General features: G+C 40.0%; 1 long non-coding RNA gene across 1 annotated transcript; it reads right to left on the bottom strand.

Moving 5' to 3' along the window:
* Window positions 1–10,989: 10,989 nt before the first annotated feature.
* On the bottom strand, window positions 10,990–12,268 carry LOC125936312 (uncharacterized). Its single transcript, XR_007461997.1, has 2 exons — window positions 12,043–12,268; window positions 10,990–11,218 (listed from the first exon to the last, which is right to left on the bottom strand). It is a non-coding gene; the product is annotated as an uncharacterized LOC125936312 (long non-coding RNA).
* Between the last annotated feature and the right edge of the window lie 2,834 nt (window positions 12,269–15,102).

Raw genomic sequence — 15,102 nt, forward strand, 5'->3', positions numbered from 1 at the left:
AGGAAGGCCGGTGGTTTACAGCCAATGGGTTCTGGCCAGCCAATGGAGATTGGTCCAGCTGAGTTTGGACAGCCCAAAAGCTGAAACCAGAGGGCTTTTGTTCTCTCTCTCTCTCTCTCTCTGTCTCTCTCTGTCTCTCTCTTTTTCCTCTGTATACACTCTGCTCTCACCTACACCACATTTATGCAATTCTCTGTGTTTGGTTGATGACCTCAGTGTAATTTTTGGTTTGGAAAAGTAACTTGTATTTGGAAAATGCTCTCACATGAGAATTAGGGCCTAGAAGGTAAGCTCTTGGAGCAATCACAATTGTTCTTGGGCTTTGGTTATTTCTAAATTCTCAGGTGCTTTGCTCTTTGTTGTGTGACTTGATAGCTCCCTGGAACTTTGAGTGATACATGACACTCAGAGTTGGAGTTTTCCACTTCTAGAGGTGCTAAAGAAGCTGTGTTACTTCTAAAATATTACTTCATGCAGCAACTGCTAAAGAAGCTGAAGAAGGGACTAGACTTCATCTGGGAATATGAATGGGGCTAATGAATCAGAAGGGGTGGAGTATCGTAGTGTCTGTATTTCTGGACTTTAATTTCTGTGTGAGACCAGATGTTAATTCTTTTTTTTATAAGTTTGGTAGAATTCACCCATAAAGTCATCTGGTCCTAGGCTTTTCTTTGTTGGGAGACTTTGATTACTAATTTAGTTTCCTTTCTTGTTAATTCAGATTTTCCATTTCTTTGTAATTCGGATATAGCAGATCATATATTCCTAAGAATTTATCAGCTTTTTCAAGATTATCTAATTTGTTGGCATATAATTGCTTTAGTATTCTTTTATGAATTTTTGTATTTCTGTGGTATCAGCTGTTATGTCTCCTCACTTATTTCAGATTTTTTGTCCTCTTTATTTTTTTTTTCTTGTACTATACCCAAAGGTTTTCCAACTTTGTTTCTTTTCAAAAAATCCCACTTTATCTTTGTTAATCTTTTCTTTTTAATTTTAAATTTACTTATTTAAATCCAAGTTAGTTAACATACAGTGTACTATTCATTTCAGGATAGAACCCAGTAGTTCATCTCTTACATATGATGCCCAGTGCTCATCCCAACAAGTGCTCTCCTTAATGCCCCTTGACCATTTAGCCCATCCCCACACCCAAAACCCCTCAATCAACCCTCAATTTGTTCTCTGTATTTAAAAGTCTCTTACAGTTTGCCTCCCTCTCTGTTTTTATCTTATTTTCCTTCCCTTCCCCCATGTTCACCTGTTATGTTTTTTAAATTCCACATATGAATGAAATCATTTAATATTTTTCTTTCTCTGACTGACTTATTCAACTTAGCATAATACATTCCAGTTCCATCCATATTGTTTCAAATGGCAAGACTTTGTTCTTTTTGATTGCTGAGTAGTATTCCATTGTGTGTGTGTGTGTGTGTGTGTGTGTGTGTGTGTGTGTATACATATATATACCACATCTTTGTCCATACATCAGTCGATAGACATTCAAACTCTTCCATAATTTGGCTATTGTTGATAACACTGCTATAACATTGGGATGCATGTTCCCCTTCAAATCAGCATTTTGGTATTCTTTGGACAAATACTTAGTATTACAATCGCTGGGTTGTAGGGTAGTTCTATTTTTAATTTTTTGAGGAACCTCCATACTATTAATTTTTTCTCCTTGTTATCTATTCTTTATTTCATTTATGTGCACAGATAATTGTTATCTCCTTCCTTCTACTAATTTTGGGCTAGTTTTTCTTGTTTTTCTCATTCTTTGGAGTATAGGTGAGGCTGTTTATTTGAGAACTTCCTTATTTTTAATATAGGAATTTATTACTAAAAACTTCCTTCTTAGCACTGCTTTTGTAGCATCTCCAAAGTTTTAGTATGTTGTGTTTCCATTTGTTTCAAGATACTTTATTTTTCCTCTTGGTTTTATTGTTGGCCCATTGGTTGTTCAGGAATATGTTGTTGAATTTTCAAATATTTGTTAATATTCCAGTTTTCCTCCTGTTACTGATTTCTAGTTTCATACCACTGTGGTCAAGAAACATACTTGGTATGATTTCAATCTTTTTTAAATTATTTTTTAATGCTTATTTATTTTTTGAGAGAGAGAGAGAGAATGAGTGGAAGAAGGGCAGACAGAGAGAAAGAGACAAAGATCTGAAGCAGGCTCCATGCTCTGAGCTGTCCGCTCAGAGCCGACATGGGGTTCAAATACACAAAGTGTGAAATCATGACTTGAGATGAAATCGAGTGCTTAACTGACTGAGCCACCCAGGTGCCCTTAGTTTTTTTAATGTTTATTTATTTTTGAGAGTGATTTCAACCTTTTAAAAATTGGGTTGTATTTGTTGAAAGTTCTAATCATGAAAGGATATATATGTTTTGTGCTCTAATATATGACCTATCTTGGAGAATGTTCCATGTGTGATTAGGAAGAATGTATATCCTGTAGCTGTCGAATAGAGTGTTCTGTATATGTTCCAAAGTGAAGTTCAAGTCCATGGGGGACTTGTTGTCTTTTAACCCTTACACTAGAGTTAAGTGCTTAACACACTACCACATTACAGTATTAGAGTGTTCTGAATCTGACAATACACTATATACTTTTACCACTGTGTTGTATACTTTCATGTTTTAAAGTTATAGCAGCATCTTTTATTTCAATTTGAATAATTCTTTTTAGCTTTTCTTCTTAGCTTTCTGAGGGGCTAATTTCCCTCAGTTTTTCTTTGTGAGGTGAAGTCTTTACCTTACTGTTACTTCTGAAGTACAGTTTTGCTGGAGAAAGCGCTCTTGGCTGATAGCTTTTCCCTTCAGTACATTGTATATACTACCCATTCTCTCCTGGCCTGGGAGGTTTTTGCTGAGAAATATGCTGACCTCATTGAGGTTTCCTTGTATGAGATAACTGTTTTCTCTTAGTGTTTCTAAGATTCTCTCTTCATTTTTGATTTTAGACAGCTTTATTATATAATGTGTCTTGTCGAATATTGTTTCAGTTTGACATTTTGGGGTAACTATTAGCTTTGTGAACTTGAATGTCTTATCTCTTTCTAGATTTGGGAAGTTCAAAGCCATTATTTTTTTAAAATAAATTTTCTACACTTCTCCTTCTAGGACTCCAGTGATGTGTAGGTTAATAGTATACCTGAAGTCCTGTAAGCTTTCTTCATCCCTTTGTATTTTTTCTTTTTGCTTTTCTGACTGAATAATTTTAAGCAATCTATCTTCGGGCTCACTGGTTCTTTCTTCTCCTCAATCTAGTTGGCTGTTGAAGTTCTGTTGCATCCTTCAGTCATTGTATTCCACTGTTCCTAAATTCCTGTTCAGTTATTTTTTATATTCCTATCCTTTTCAAGCTTCTAATTTTGTTCTCTTATAGTTTTCCTGATTCCATTATATTTTAATTATTTTTATTTTTAGGTAATCTCCACACCCACTGGGGGCTTGAATTCCCAACTCTGAGATTAAGAGTCACATGCTTCACTACTGAGCCAGCTGGGTGTCCCATGATTCCATTGAATTTTATCCAATCTCTTATATATATATATATCTCTGAGAATCTTAATTTGGGGGGAAATTTTTTTTGGAAAATATAAATTTTTTTTGTGTGGCAATTGCTGTATCTCTATTTCTTTGGGATTAAGTACTAGAAGCTTCCTATGTCCCTTGGATAGAATCCTATTTTCTTGATTCTCATTGATCCTTGTAATTCTGCTAAGTTGTCTGCACATTGGAAGAGGGAATTGCCTCTTTCAGACTTTACTGACTGACTTTGGTAAGGACAGACCTGCTCCTGAGGTTGGGGGCAGGCCAGAGCACACAATGACTCTGTGTCCAGTGGTGTTCATCATCAAGTGCAGTGATATATGGCTGCTCCAGGTCCAGAGGGCATGGTGACTTGTTGGCTCAGGCCACCGGAATCCACAGCATCAGCAACTGCGTGGTCCTTGAAGAACGCTGCAGCAGATCCATGGAGGCCACAAAAGGTTTGTGGTATCCTCAGTAGCACCTCCAGGCTTAGTGGTCAAGGACCAAGGCAGATAGTGGTAGTGACTGGAGCTAGTGATATGCACACACTGGACTAGAAAGAACAGCTGTAAGTGCTCTTATAATGGCAAAGGCTGGTTTCACACATACATAGAGTGGTGGAGACCAGAGCAAGCAGCCAGTGTAGGAATGAACTGGAGGCACACTGGCAGTTGTGAGGCCCTTGGCCATCAGTTTGCAATACCGTGGCTGCTAGTACTTGCCATGTGTGTACAGAAGCCCTGGATGGTGTTGGGAGACAAGTCAGGGGCATGCAGGTACACAGCTGGAGAGAGCAGCTCAAGATGAACTCAGTGGTGCAAGCTAGTGACAGGAGATAGGGTCGGATCCAGGCCCACAAACTGCTGTGGCGGCTACAACTGTCAGCATGCTCTCCTGTGTCTGTGCAGTCTCCCCAGGGGCATGTGCATAGCAGTGGAGGCCAGTGACAGGGTCTCACATGGACATGCAAGTGCACAACTCAAGGAGTAGCTACAGGTGAGCCCAATGTTACAGGTTAGTGACAGGCAATAACGCTAAATCTGGGCCCCAAACAGCCAAGGGAGCCTGCTCTATTGGTGTGCACTTCCATGGCTCAGAATCTTGCCAGACGTGTGCACATGGCAGTGGAGTTTAGTGTATCAAGCCAATAGCATGAAAGTGTGCAACTGTAGGTGCTAAACCAAAACACACTCAAAGTAGTGGGAGTCAGCCACAGGGCTCCAGGCTTGCTGCCAGTGTGCATCCTTGGTCTAAAGAGGAGGGTTGTGAGAGGAAGTAGGGAGGGACACAGGTAACTGATACATGCAAATGAGAGTAGGCATGGGGATAAAACTGGTGAAATCTGCAAGGAGTGTGCCTAGGCTGTACTGGTCTTTGATTACGTTAGTGCCAAAAGCTGCTGGGACTCGCTGTGAAGCAGGTCACCAGGAATCATGGTCACTTCTGTTGTATGGCTGATCCTGGTAGTCCCTGCTTTTCTTCCTTGTTCCCAACTGCCTATGTCTCAGCTTTGTGGGTCTCTGGGAGGGGTGAAACTGAAGCAGGTTCTTCATGAGATGCCCCCCTAAGTCTGGGGAAGCTGACTGCTTATTCTGTCTTCTCTTCCCCAGAGACGGGACTCTTTCTAGCTGGTGAGTCACTGAGCAGTGTCGGCTTGGGGGACAAGATGACAAAGGCGAAAAGAGGCTGCTCTTCCTTCCTTTTTGTGCAGTTACTCCCAATTTTTATTCCATTTGGCTGCTGAAGTTTCCTTATTAGACTCCAGAGCTCTCCGAGAGCTGTTTTTGTTGATGAATAGCTGTCCAGTGTTTTATCTTTGTGGGGAGTTGGAGGCTGGGGTCTCCTCCTCTGCCATATGGTTATATCGCTCCTATATATTTTTAAATATTCTTTTTTGTTTTGTGTAAGAGATAAACAGTTAATTTTAAATACAGAATTAATTTTTTAAAGCCATGCCATCTAATATAAAATATAGGATGTGGTACAAGTTACCATAAACTTTTCCTCCCAGGTCTTTGTCTAATTGGTTGACAAATTTTGGCAATGATTTTCAGTATTTTTGTTCAAACTATCTGACAGCTTTAGATATGGACAAATCACCTACACTTCAATCACCACACCCAGAGGAGCTGTAGGCTGGAGATGAGAGAAGGGAACGTTTATGTCTGTATGGAAAGAAACTGGCTTGAGAAACACAAATGGATAGGAGGCAATATATAGCAATGTCAAAGACAGCCATCAGGTAACCAGGCCCCAGATAATGATATAGAAAGGAAAAAAACACATCCCTAAACAGACAGAATTGGAGAGAAATAAAGAGAGGGAAAAACTGAAAAACATGGCCACTTCAACTATTTGTCTGTACAATACTCACTAGCCATATGTACCTACTAAAATTTAAATTAATTAAAAATAAATTGAATTGAAAATTCATTTCCTTAGTCACATTTGCCCCATTTCAAGTGCTCAATAACCATACTGGCTACTGGCTTTTACAGTAGACAGTGCAGATATAGACTATTTCCTTCATTGTAGAAATAATGAACACAGGTCATGAACTGCATTGGACTCTATTCCAAAACTAACATATTCATATATGTGTAATATGTGTACACACACACACACACACACATATATATATATATATATATATATATATATACAATGGGCACCTACTGTGCACATTTCTCTTGGTAGTTTCGTAGGTGAGAGATGGATGAGGAAGTATTGGTTGGGACTCTGGGCATTGCTTCATGGTCTCACACTAAAATAATTATGGGGAGGAGTCTATATTGCTAAGCAATGGCAAAATCATTTTGAGAGTGCAGCATGGAAAGAAATCTCCCTGCCTTCACACAGATGAAACAGAAATTTATCCTGCAAAACGTTTCCTGTCAGGAGGCTGCAATCCCACATAGAAAAGTCAGCATGGAAGGAAGCAAAGCCTTCCCTAGTAACTAATCAATAAGACTCAGTACTCAAAGCAGGTAAGAAGCAAGATCTGGAAGAAAAGTCCTGAGGCCTGAACCACAAATCAGTCATTCTACCATATATGATAAGAGATTGAGTAGCTCACAACTAACTGAAGAAGATCCAGAGGGTTAGATCTGGCTAAGATCTCTCAAGCACATAGTGTACACCCTTTATCATTAAAGTTAGAAATCTGTGCATTGAATGGCAAACAGTTATTACAAGGTGTGGGTTCAATCATTCTCTTTTTTTAAATGTTTATTTATTTAATTTTGAGAGAGAGAGAGAGAGAGAGAGAGAGTATGTACTCACATGAGTGGAGGAGGGGCAGAGGGAGAGGGAAGAGAGAGAATCCTAAACAGGCTCCACACTGTCAGCACAGAGCTTGAAGCATGGCTCAATCTCACGTCCATGAGACATGACCTGAGCTGAAATCAAGAGTTAGATGCTCAACTGACTGAGCTACCCAGGCGCCCCGAGTTAAGTCATTCTATAGTAGAGTTTCTCAACTCATCTTGTACATCAGTATCAAACCAGAGCTTTTGAGTACCCCCTGCCTAAGCCATACCCAAGCCAAGCCCATTTACATCAGACTCTCTGGGTGGGACTCAGGCATCAGCCTTTTTAAAAACTCCCTAGATGATTAGAACATGCAGCTGAAGTTGAGAAGGGATACCTATAGAAACTGACATGAAAAAACCTCTAGAGACATTTATAGAAAGAGGCAAGTCAAGGACTTATGGTTTCCAGTCCTCCTTAAAACCTTGGAAATCATTATTCCCATCCTCCCAAGAAAAATGCTGAGGAAATTGAAAAGAATTCTTCTTAGATTCATCAGAGAATTAATGTCACAGGGCAAAGCGTCACCCCAAACTGAAGATGGACACAGAGTCACAACCCACTGGGAACAAAAAGTCGCTGGTGCCTTCAGGGGTGAGTGACTAATTGCTGAGACTCAGCTCTAGTCGGCCTGGCAGATTAAAACCCTGGGGGGCCCAATCTGAGGAGGGGGTGTTGCTGGATGTTGAGAATTTTACCTCCAGGAGCCCCAACGTTTTGAAGGGTGAAGATCTGAAAGTCAGGAGAAAACCCTCTCCTGCTTCCGGATGTAGGAAGGGAAAAGTAATTTTTCCGAAACCTACCCAGAGCACTCAGCTCTGTTTCACAGAGCTTGTCCTCAGGGAAATTATCTTACCGGATCCTAGCTGATTGGAATCTTATTAGAGACTAACCATCTTGGATGATGGACTATGGAGAGTGGGCGTGGCTGATGAGAAAAAGGGAGTGTGGAGGGATGAAGCCTGAATTCTGGTTTCACTGTCTGTAACTGCTGGAGCAGTGGGGCATTTGGACACATGGTGCTTCCTGGGGCAGATGTGGCTTGCCTGGGAAAGCTGGGCACATCACCCTCAGTGTGATCAATTGCCAGATGAATCTCAGCCGATAAATATATCCAACTCGGAGGTGGCAATAACACTCTAGCCTGAGATATGTGGTTAAGGATTTTGGAGAAGGTAGTCTGACCTTGATCCTGAATCCTATGTTATCCTGCCTTTCAACCGAGAGCATCCTCCTAAAGACAGTGATTCCATCGAAGGTGAATGGTCAGGACAGAGAGGTGTGCTGAGCCTCATCAAGTGCACCCTCTCTCATGCCACGTGAGAAACAGGGACAGCCACTTCCTGCAGTTGGGAGTGTTGAGGAAAGTACAATGTCAGGAGAAACTCAGGTGAGGGGACAGGAGCTGCAGGATGGGGAAGGAAGCATGGGAACTTGTGTGTGATTCCGTGCTCAGAGTCCTCCTGGAGGTCATGAGAAACCACTAGTGATATCTTTTTTGTTGGAAATTACATACAAAAGAGCAGCCAACATAACCAAAACAGCAGCTTATTTCATCATTTCGGTGGTAATCCATGAGCTAAAGACCAAGGGCTATGGTCCCCAGCAGGAAAGTTTCCCACTGACTCTTTAATTGTACAGGCTGCTTCTCCTTTCAAAAATAAAACCATAGGTAGTCTCTGCTGCTAGTTTATAGATGCTTCACGGGGCAGTAGGACCTGGACTTACCATGTCGTTATGTTGTTTGGTTTGTATTTTTGTGATGGCAGTCACCTCCAGGATGTCACTTAAACTCCAGCCTCCTGGTTAGGAGTCTTTCACCTATAAACTATGAACTTCCACTGAATGAATGAATGAAACAATTATAGGTAGAGAGAAGTTTCATTGTATGTATACATATACATATACATATACATATACATATACGTATATGTATATACATATATATACAAATATATGCAATATATATTTGTATATACATATATATGCAAAAAACAAGCATCAACTTTGTTCACCACCAACAGATGGTAATAGTCGTCACTTGTGCAGGATGACTTTGAACTACACGTTTTGTTCCCAAGTGAAAGTTTCTATATTGAATATTCAGTAAATATTTACTGACAAATTATTTCACTACATCAATCTTGCCCTTTCCGTGTATAAATAGGCAACTAGAGTCCTAAGGTCTCTTGGTTTTCAATTTTTATTCTCCAATGTATCAAAATCTGTTTTAATTATTTTCCAGTAATTAACTGATTTCACCCTATGTTGATCTTCATTGGGCAGTGCCTTCTAAGATGTGGTCCAGGTGCCCTGGCCCTCCTTTAGTGCTCTATAGACCTGCTCTATAGACCAGTATTGGCCCTCTCTTACCTGCGGGCCTGTCAATTGCCTTGGTTCTTCACCTGACTGTTGCTATCTGACTCCATTCATTACCTTGCTTAAAGGTCACAACTGCTACAGCTCCCCATATCCTGTCCCTTCCCAGTCCTTACCCCTGCTCTCCTTTTCTCTGAGCACTTTTCATGACTTGGAAACCCAATACGTGTGTGTTTTCTTGATCACTGTGGTTTTGTCCACTAGAATATAAACTTTAAGAAAACATAGGCTTTGTCAGTTTGCTTCACTACTGCATTCCCATAGCCTAGAAGAGTACCTAGTATAGGGTAAACCATCAACATTTAAAAGAACTAAAGAATGCTCAAGGAGCTTCCTTACTAAGCAAAAAATATTATTTTATATGCAAATAATCAATTTTTAATTTATCTTACTTATTATGATTGAGTCAGCCAAAGTTGGAGGTGTCTTTTTTCAGAAAGGCCACAGATTTGGCCTTTGTTAAACTCATCAGAATAAAGACAGGAAGCTGCTGCTGGTGAAGACTTGACCTACTTGTAGTTGAGCATGGGAGTTTATAAAATAATTCCCAAGGGGACAGAGGTGACCTGCAAATGAAGCTCAGGTCTGACATGGAACACACACTGGGTGAAATTTCAGAAAAGAAAAAAACCTTACCTGTCACACTCCTATTTTGGCCAACTTGGTTACCACTATGTGGCAGGTATTTTCCTCCTGGAAGAGTGAACTGATCAAAATAAATTGTCACATTCTGATTATTCAGGGTCATTGCATAGTAGCCATAAAGAAGAGGAAAACAAGGATGGGGCTCAGTAAAATTCAATGAAGTGTGCTTTATTTGCATAATGTTTCCCAATGTCTCACGGGACTACACTGAAGAGCAGTTTGCATGGTTGGACAGTTAGAGTGTCTTAAGAGCATTCTACTGTATTCTAGAGTGTGCAATGAAGGACACCAGGGCTAGATAATCTATAGGTTGTATGGCTTATATGTTTTATGACTATGGCCATCTCACAGTCCAGGTCAAATACCAAGGGGACTTTGCCGTTTGTAATGGCAAAAATTTATTAATATTTTCTGAACACAAGATTAGTAAAGTCTTGTATTTTCTACAAAGTAACTGTGGAAATGAGGGGTTATATTAAATACATAAAACTAAGAGATTTTCAAATATATAAAACTGTATTTTTCAAACCAAAGATACGGAAATTAGGGAGATGTGTTTCAATACCCATGTCACTGAGCAAGGTGTTACTGGCACGTGAAGAGGTGACAACCATACCTGAAGGTATTAATGAGCTCAGTAATTGATCACTGCCATCCTCATCATCATTTCCTTCTTTTACATTTCATCTTCACCAGAAAGGAAGAAATCGATTAACAGAGGGCATATTTCACAGCAAAAACCTCATTGCGTAAAATCTGTAAGGCCCAGGTGGCAAGCCTACCTTTTGAACCTTGTTTGGTCCAAATTTTAGCCTGATTTTACTTAGAAACATCTCTTTCCCTTTTCCTCTTTTGATCATATCACAAAAATGCTGACTCATACTTTTAAAAAATTTTTACTTATTTTTATTTTAGAGAGAGAGACAGGGTGAGTGGGAGAGAAGTGCAGAGGGAGAGAGAGAAAGCATCCTAAGCAGGCTCCACACTCAGCATAGAGCCCGACGTGAGACTCGATCTCATGACCCTGGGATCATGACCTGAGCTGTAATCAAGAGTCAATAAACCAGCTGAGCCACCCAGGTGCCGCTAACTCATACTTTCAATAAACACTTCCCAATAGCAAATTTTCATTGCTCTACCAGTGTCCAGGAGGTTTGGCCAAATAAAGGTGTGGTAGTTCACCATGGCTTTAGCTTCTGCTGGGTGATGAAAGCTCTTAGATTCTAGTGATTCCATCTTTGCCTTTGTCCTTCCAGCATTAGGTCATAGCAATGTTCAGCTGTTGCCAACTTCTGGTGGCAGTTCCATCCTCTTTCTGGCACCTCAGCACTTCCAGTACCTGTGACCAATTCCACACCTTAAATTCCATCCATTTAGAGTACATAGAGAGGGGCACCTGGGTGGCTCAGTCAGTTGAGCACTGGACTCTTGGTCTCTGCTCAGGTCATGATCTCACAGGTTCATGGGATTAAGCCCTGCATCAAGCTTAACGGTTGACAGCATGGTGCCTGCTTTGGATTTTCTCTCACTGCCCTTCCCCTGCACATTCTCTCTCTTTCTCTCTCTCAAAATAAATAAATGAACTTTAAATAAAATAAAATACATAAAGAAGTTTCTCCTTTCTTTTTCTGCTTGAAAAGTGATGCGCACTTGAGTGATGCCCACTGAAAGTTCATATACCTAGGGACATTATAAACTATAACCCAGATAACCTAGCACAATATCTGAAACAGCCAGATAGAAATTCTACAAGATAACTTTTACAATAGGATCACACATCTATGGAGTTTTATTCTCTACAATGTACATTTACATATATTATGATTTTATCCTTCTAATTATTATTTGAAGTATGGAAAGTAGACACTATTTTTTATCATTTTACAGTTAAAGAAATCAAGTATAGACAGGTTCAATGATTTTCCCAATTATGGAATGATTGGTGGAAAATGAATGGTGGAAAAACCATACCTCTAACACACATTTTTTCAATAGCAAATTCAGGATGTATGATGCAGATTATACTGAAATTTGACATGGGTGATGGTGGGCTAAAATTTGTGCCAAGAGGACATGGTGATATAGAAGGAAAACAAACCAAGGAAGTGGAGCTTCTGCATTCAGAGTTACTTTCTCTGGGGCTTCATCTGTGTACTTAATTACCTTGCAACAGGAAGAGGTATGTTGATGCCTCACTAGGAGATATAATGCCAGCCATGGGTCCAAGAGCCATGGGAATTCCACTTCTTCTCTGCTGTGGATGGAGACTCTGACTCAGTATCTTCTGATTGTGCTATCATGGAACTCCCCAACAGCTGTGTGTTCTAAGCAAGTTACAAATAACTTTTTGATATTCATTTTGTTGGTCTATTACATCTGCCCCATAACTGTTCTCATGACTTTTTAAAGCTGAGTTGGAAATATTCAACCAATTAGTAGTCATTTTTTAAGTTTATTTATTTTGAGAGAGGGAGAGAGAGACAGAGAGAGTGAGCATGTATGAGTGGGGGAGGGGAAGAGAAAGGGAGAAAGAGAATCCCAAGCAGTCTCCATGCTGTCAGTGCAGAGGCTGATGTGAGGCTCGATCTCAGGAACTGTGAGATTATGACCTGAGCCAAAATCCAGAGCCAGATACTCAGCCAAATGAGCCCCCCAGGCACCCCCAGTTAATAATCATTTTAACAGAAGCAGTGGTTTATGATGTATTTTTACCTAACATCATGATCCAAGAAGCCAGCGACAGGAATAGAGATATTATTGTCTGTATCTAATAAAGGAGGAAATGGGTTCAGAATGACTTACTCACCGTACTGCATGAGTGCCAGGGCAAGAACGTGATCCCAGACCACCTGACCCTAACAACGGTGCTCTATTCTGTGATGGAAATATTCCCAGAGAAAGCATTGAGTAATACAAAATCTCTTCTTCAGCTTTGTAAGCAAACCATAGACATGCCTATAGCATGATCTAAAATAAAAAATCCAGCCTATATTTTGAAACCCTATGAATTTTCAATGTTACACAAATAAGTAAACAGTTAAGTTCACAGAATTTTAAAGCCTAAAGAGACCCTCACATGTTGAAACAAATGTTCTCCTTTTTTAAAATTTATTTATTTATTTTGAGAGAGAGAGAGACAACAAGCACGGGTGGGGGAGGGACAGACAGAGAGGGAGAGAGAGAATCCCAAGCAGGCTCCACACTGTCAGCACACAGCCTGACATGGGGCTCAAACTCACAAACCATAATATCATGACCTGAGCCGAGATCAAGTGTTAGACGCTTAACCAACTGAGTCACCCAGGCGCCCCTGAATGTTCCCCTTATCTGAATCTTTTTGGTGGCAGGCAGACAGTTAAATATGTATAGACAATGGTCAGAAATTTCCCCCTTCCAGATCACATGCTTTATTTCCTCATGTCCGATCCTGACCACTTCTAGCCTGGTGCTGTTGTTGGCAGGTGAGTAAAAACACTTCATGCAGTCTCAAGTAATCCTCTCATAAAACAGTGTAATTTGACCCAGTGCTAATGTCCATCAGGGTATTACCAGAACATCTTGAGCCAAAACTAACTTCTCCATCTGTTTCCCAAGATCTGAAACATTGTTAACCAAAACAAATCATTTTATTTCATACTCTTAGGTCCCGGTGTAAACCCTAACACCTCTGGCAAAGGTTTAAAGCATGACCTTCTTCCTGTGCTCTTTAAGGCTTTCTGGGTTCCCTTTCCAGCGTCACCTTCCACTGAACACCCCCCTGTGTGTCCTTCTGACTCTTGGCTGCTGAAGGTCTACCAGGAAGTCCCCATCCCCTGACTGTTATCCACTGAGTCACTAAGTCCTCTTGCACCCTCCATCAGCTGTGCTCTGGGCTGTGAGTGTTCTTTGTCTCACTACAATTATTCCTAAATTCACACATACAGCATGAGACTCGATTCAACGTCCAAAGCCTACCTCTAAATGCTACTTTCTCCATGAGGTCTTCTGAGATTTTTTTTCCTCTGTATCTGAGGTTTTCCATAATGATCTACCACCATCAAGTTTCCTTATGCAATGTAATTTACTGCTTTGAACATTAGCTCTTTTCTTTTCTTTTCTTTTCTTTTCTGTTCTTTTCTTTCTGTTAAATAAAGAGGTTGGACTCAGTCACTAGTTCTGAAAGTTGGTGGCAAATCAGTTGGATGTGAAGAGTTCATTGATAGTACAAATTTCTAATCCCTCCCGACTCTTAATGAACCCAAATTCTTCGAGGAATACAAGGGAAGAAAGGGAAATAAGACATGAGAAGCCTCACACGTAATAAATTATTTATTCTTACACAGCCTGTCTTACAACATTTGGAAAAATATGAGGGGCCTAAGATAAACTCAAACCTAAACATGCTAGTTTTATTATTATTATTATTATTATTATTAACTTGATTGGAATTATTGACAGAACTAGATCCAACACTGTTATAATTGCTTGGTTGTATGGAATTGATTTAAATTGGATATTTTCTTGTAATATTACCTTAACTACTCAAAATGTCCTAAGGACATTAAAATAAAGCAAAAGACAACATATAGACATGAGGAAGAAAGCACTCTTTCCAACACAAAATCTTGTCCAGATCCTGACAGCAAAAGATCGTGAGCATTTTTGACATGCCGACATTCCAGTCTGATGGGGAAGCTGTACCCTCGGTGTTCCAAACTGTAACCTACAAATTATATTGCTGCCCCAGGCAGACAAGGTCACAGGTAAGACCATTTACCCAATGAAAACAATTTAATACCAAAGTGGTAAAATGCAGATATTGATTTTTTTGCAATTCAAAGTAGTACAGATCCTTGTGCCTTCTTAAATGACAGCTTATTTTTCTGGAAGACTAAGAAATCATAAAGGTGAAGAGCATGGATGATTTTTTGCCACCCTAAACCCCCAAAATCAGAAGGAAAGAATGGGAAGTAGTCAGTTTACCTGCTGCTGTGATGAAGTCTATTTCCAAACCGGTTTTGTGGCAGCACTGCTCACTGGTAATCAAGGCGCTTCATGATTTAATGTACCTTGATTAGCATAGCAATTTGCTATACCTTCCTCAAAAAGCGCTAATCAATTTTAGCAACTGGTAGAGTGAAAACACCACACAAATTGCTCTCCTGGCCCCAAATTGCTAATCAATTTTGAAAACCTAAATCAATCTGCATTTTATACTGTCATTCCTCACTTGACATTTTTAAT

The sequence above is a fragment of the Panthera uncia genome (genome assembly GCF_023721935.1).
Source record: "Panthera uncia isolate 11264 chromosome A3 unlocalized genomic scaffold, Puncia_PCG_1.0 HiC_scaffold_11, whole genome shotgun sequence".
NCBI lineage: Eukaryota > Metazoa > Chordata > Mammalia > Carnivora > Felidae > Panthera > Panthera uncia.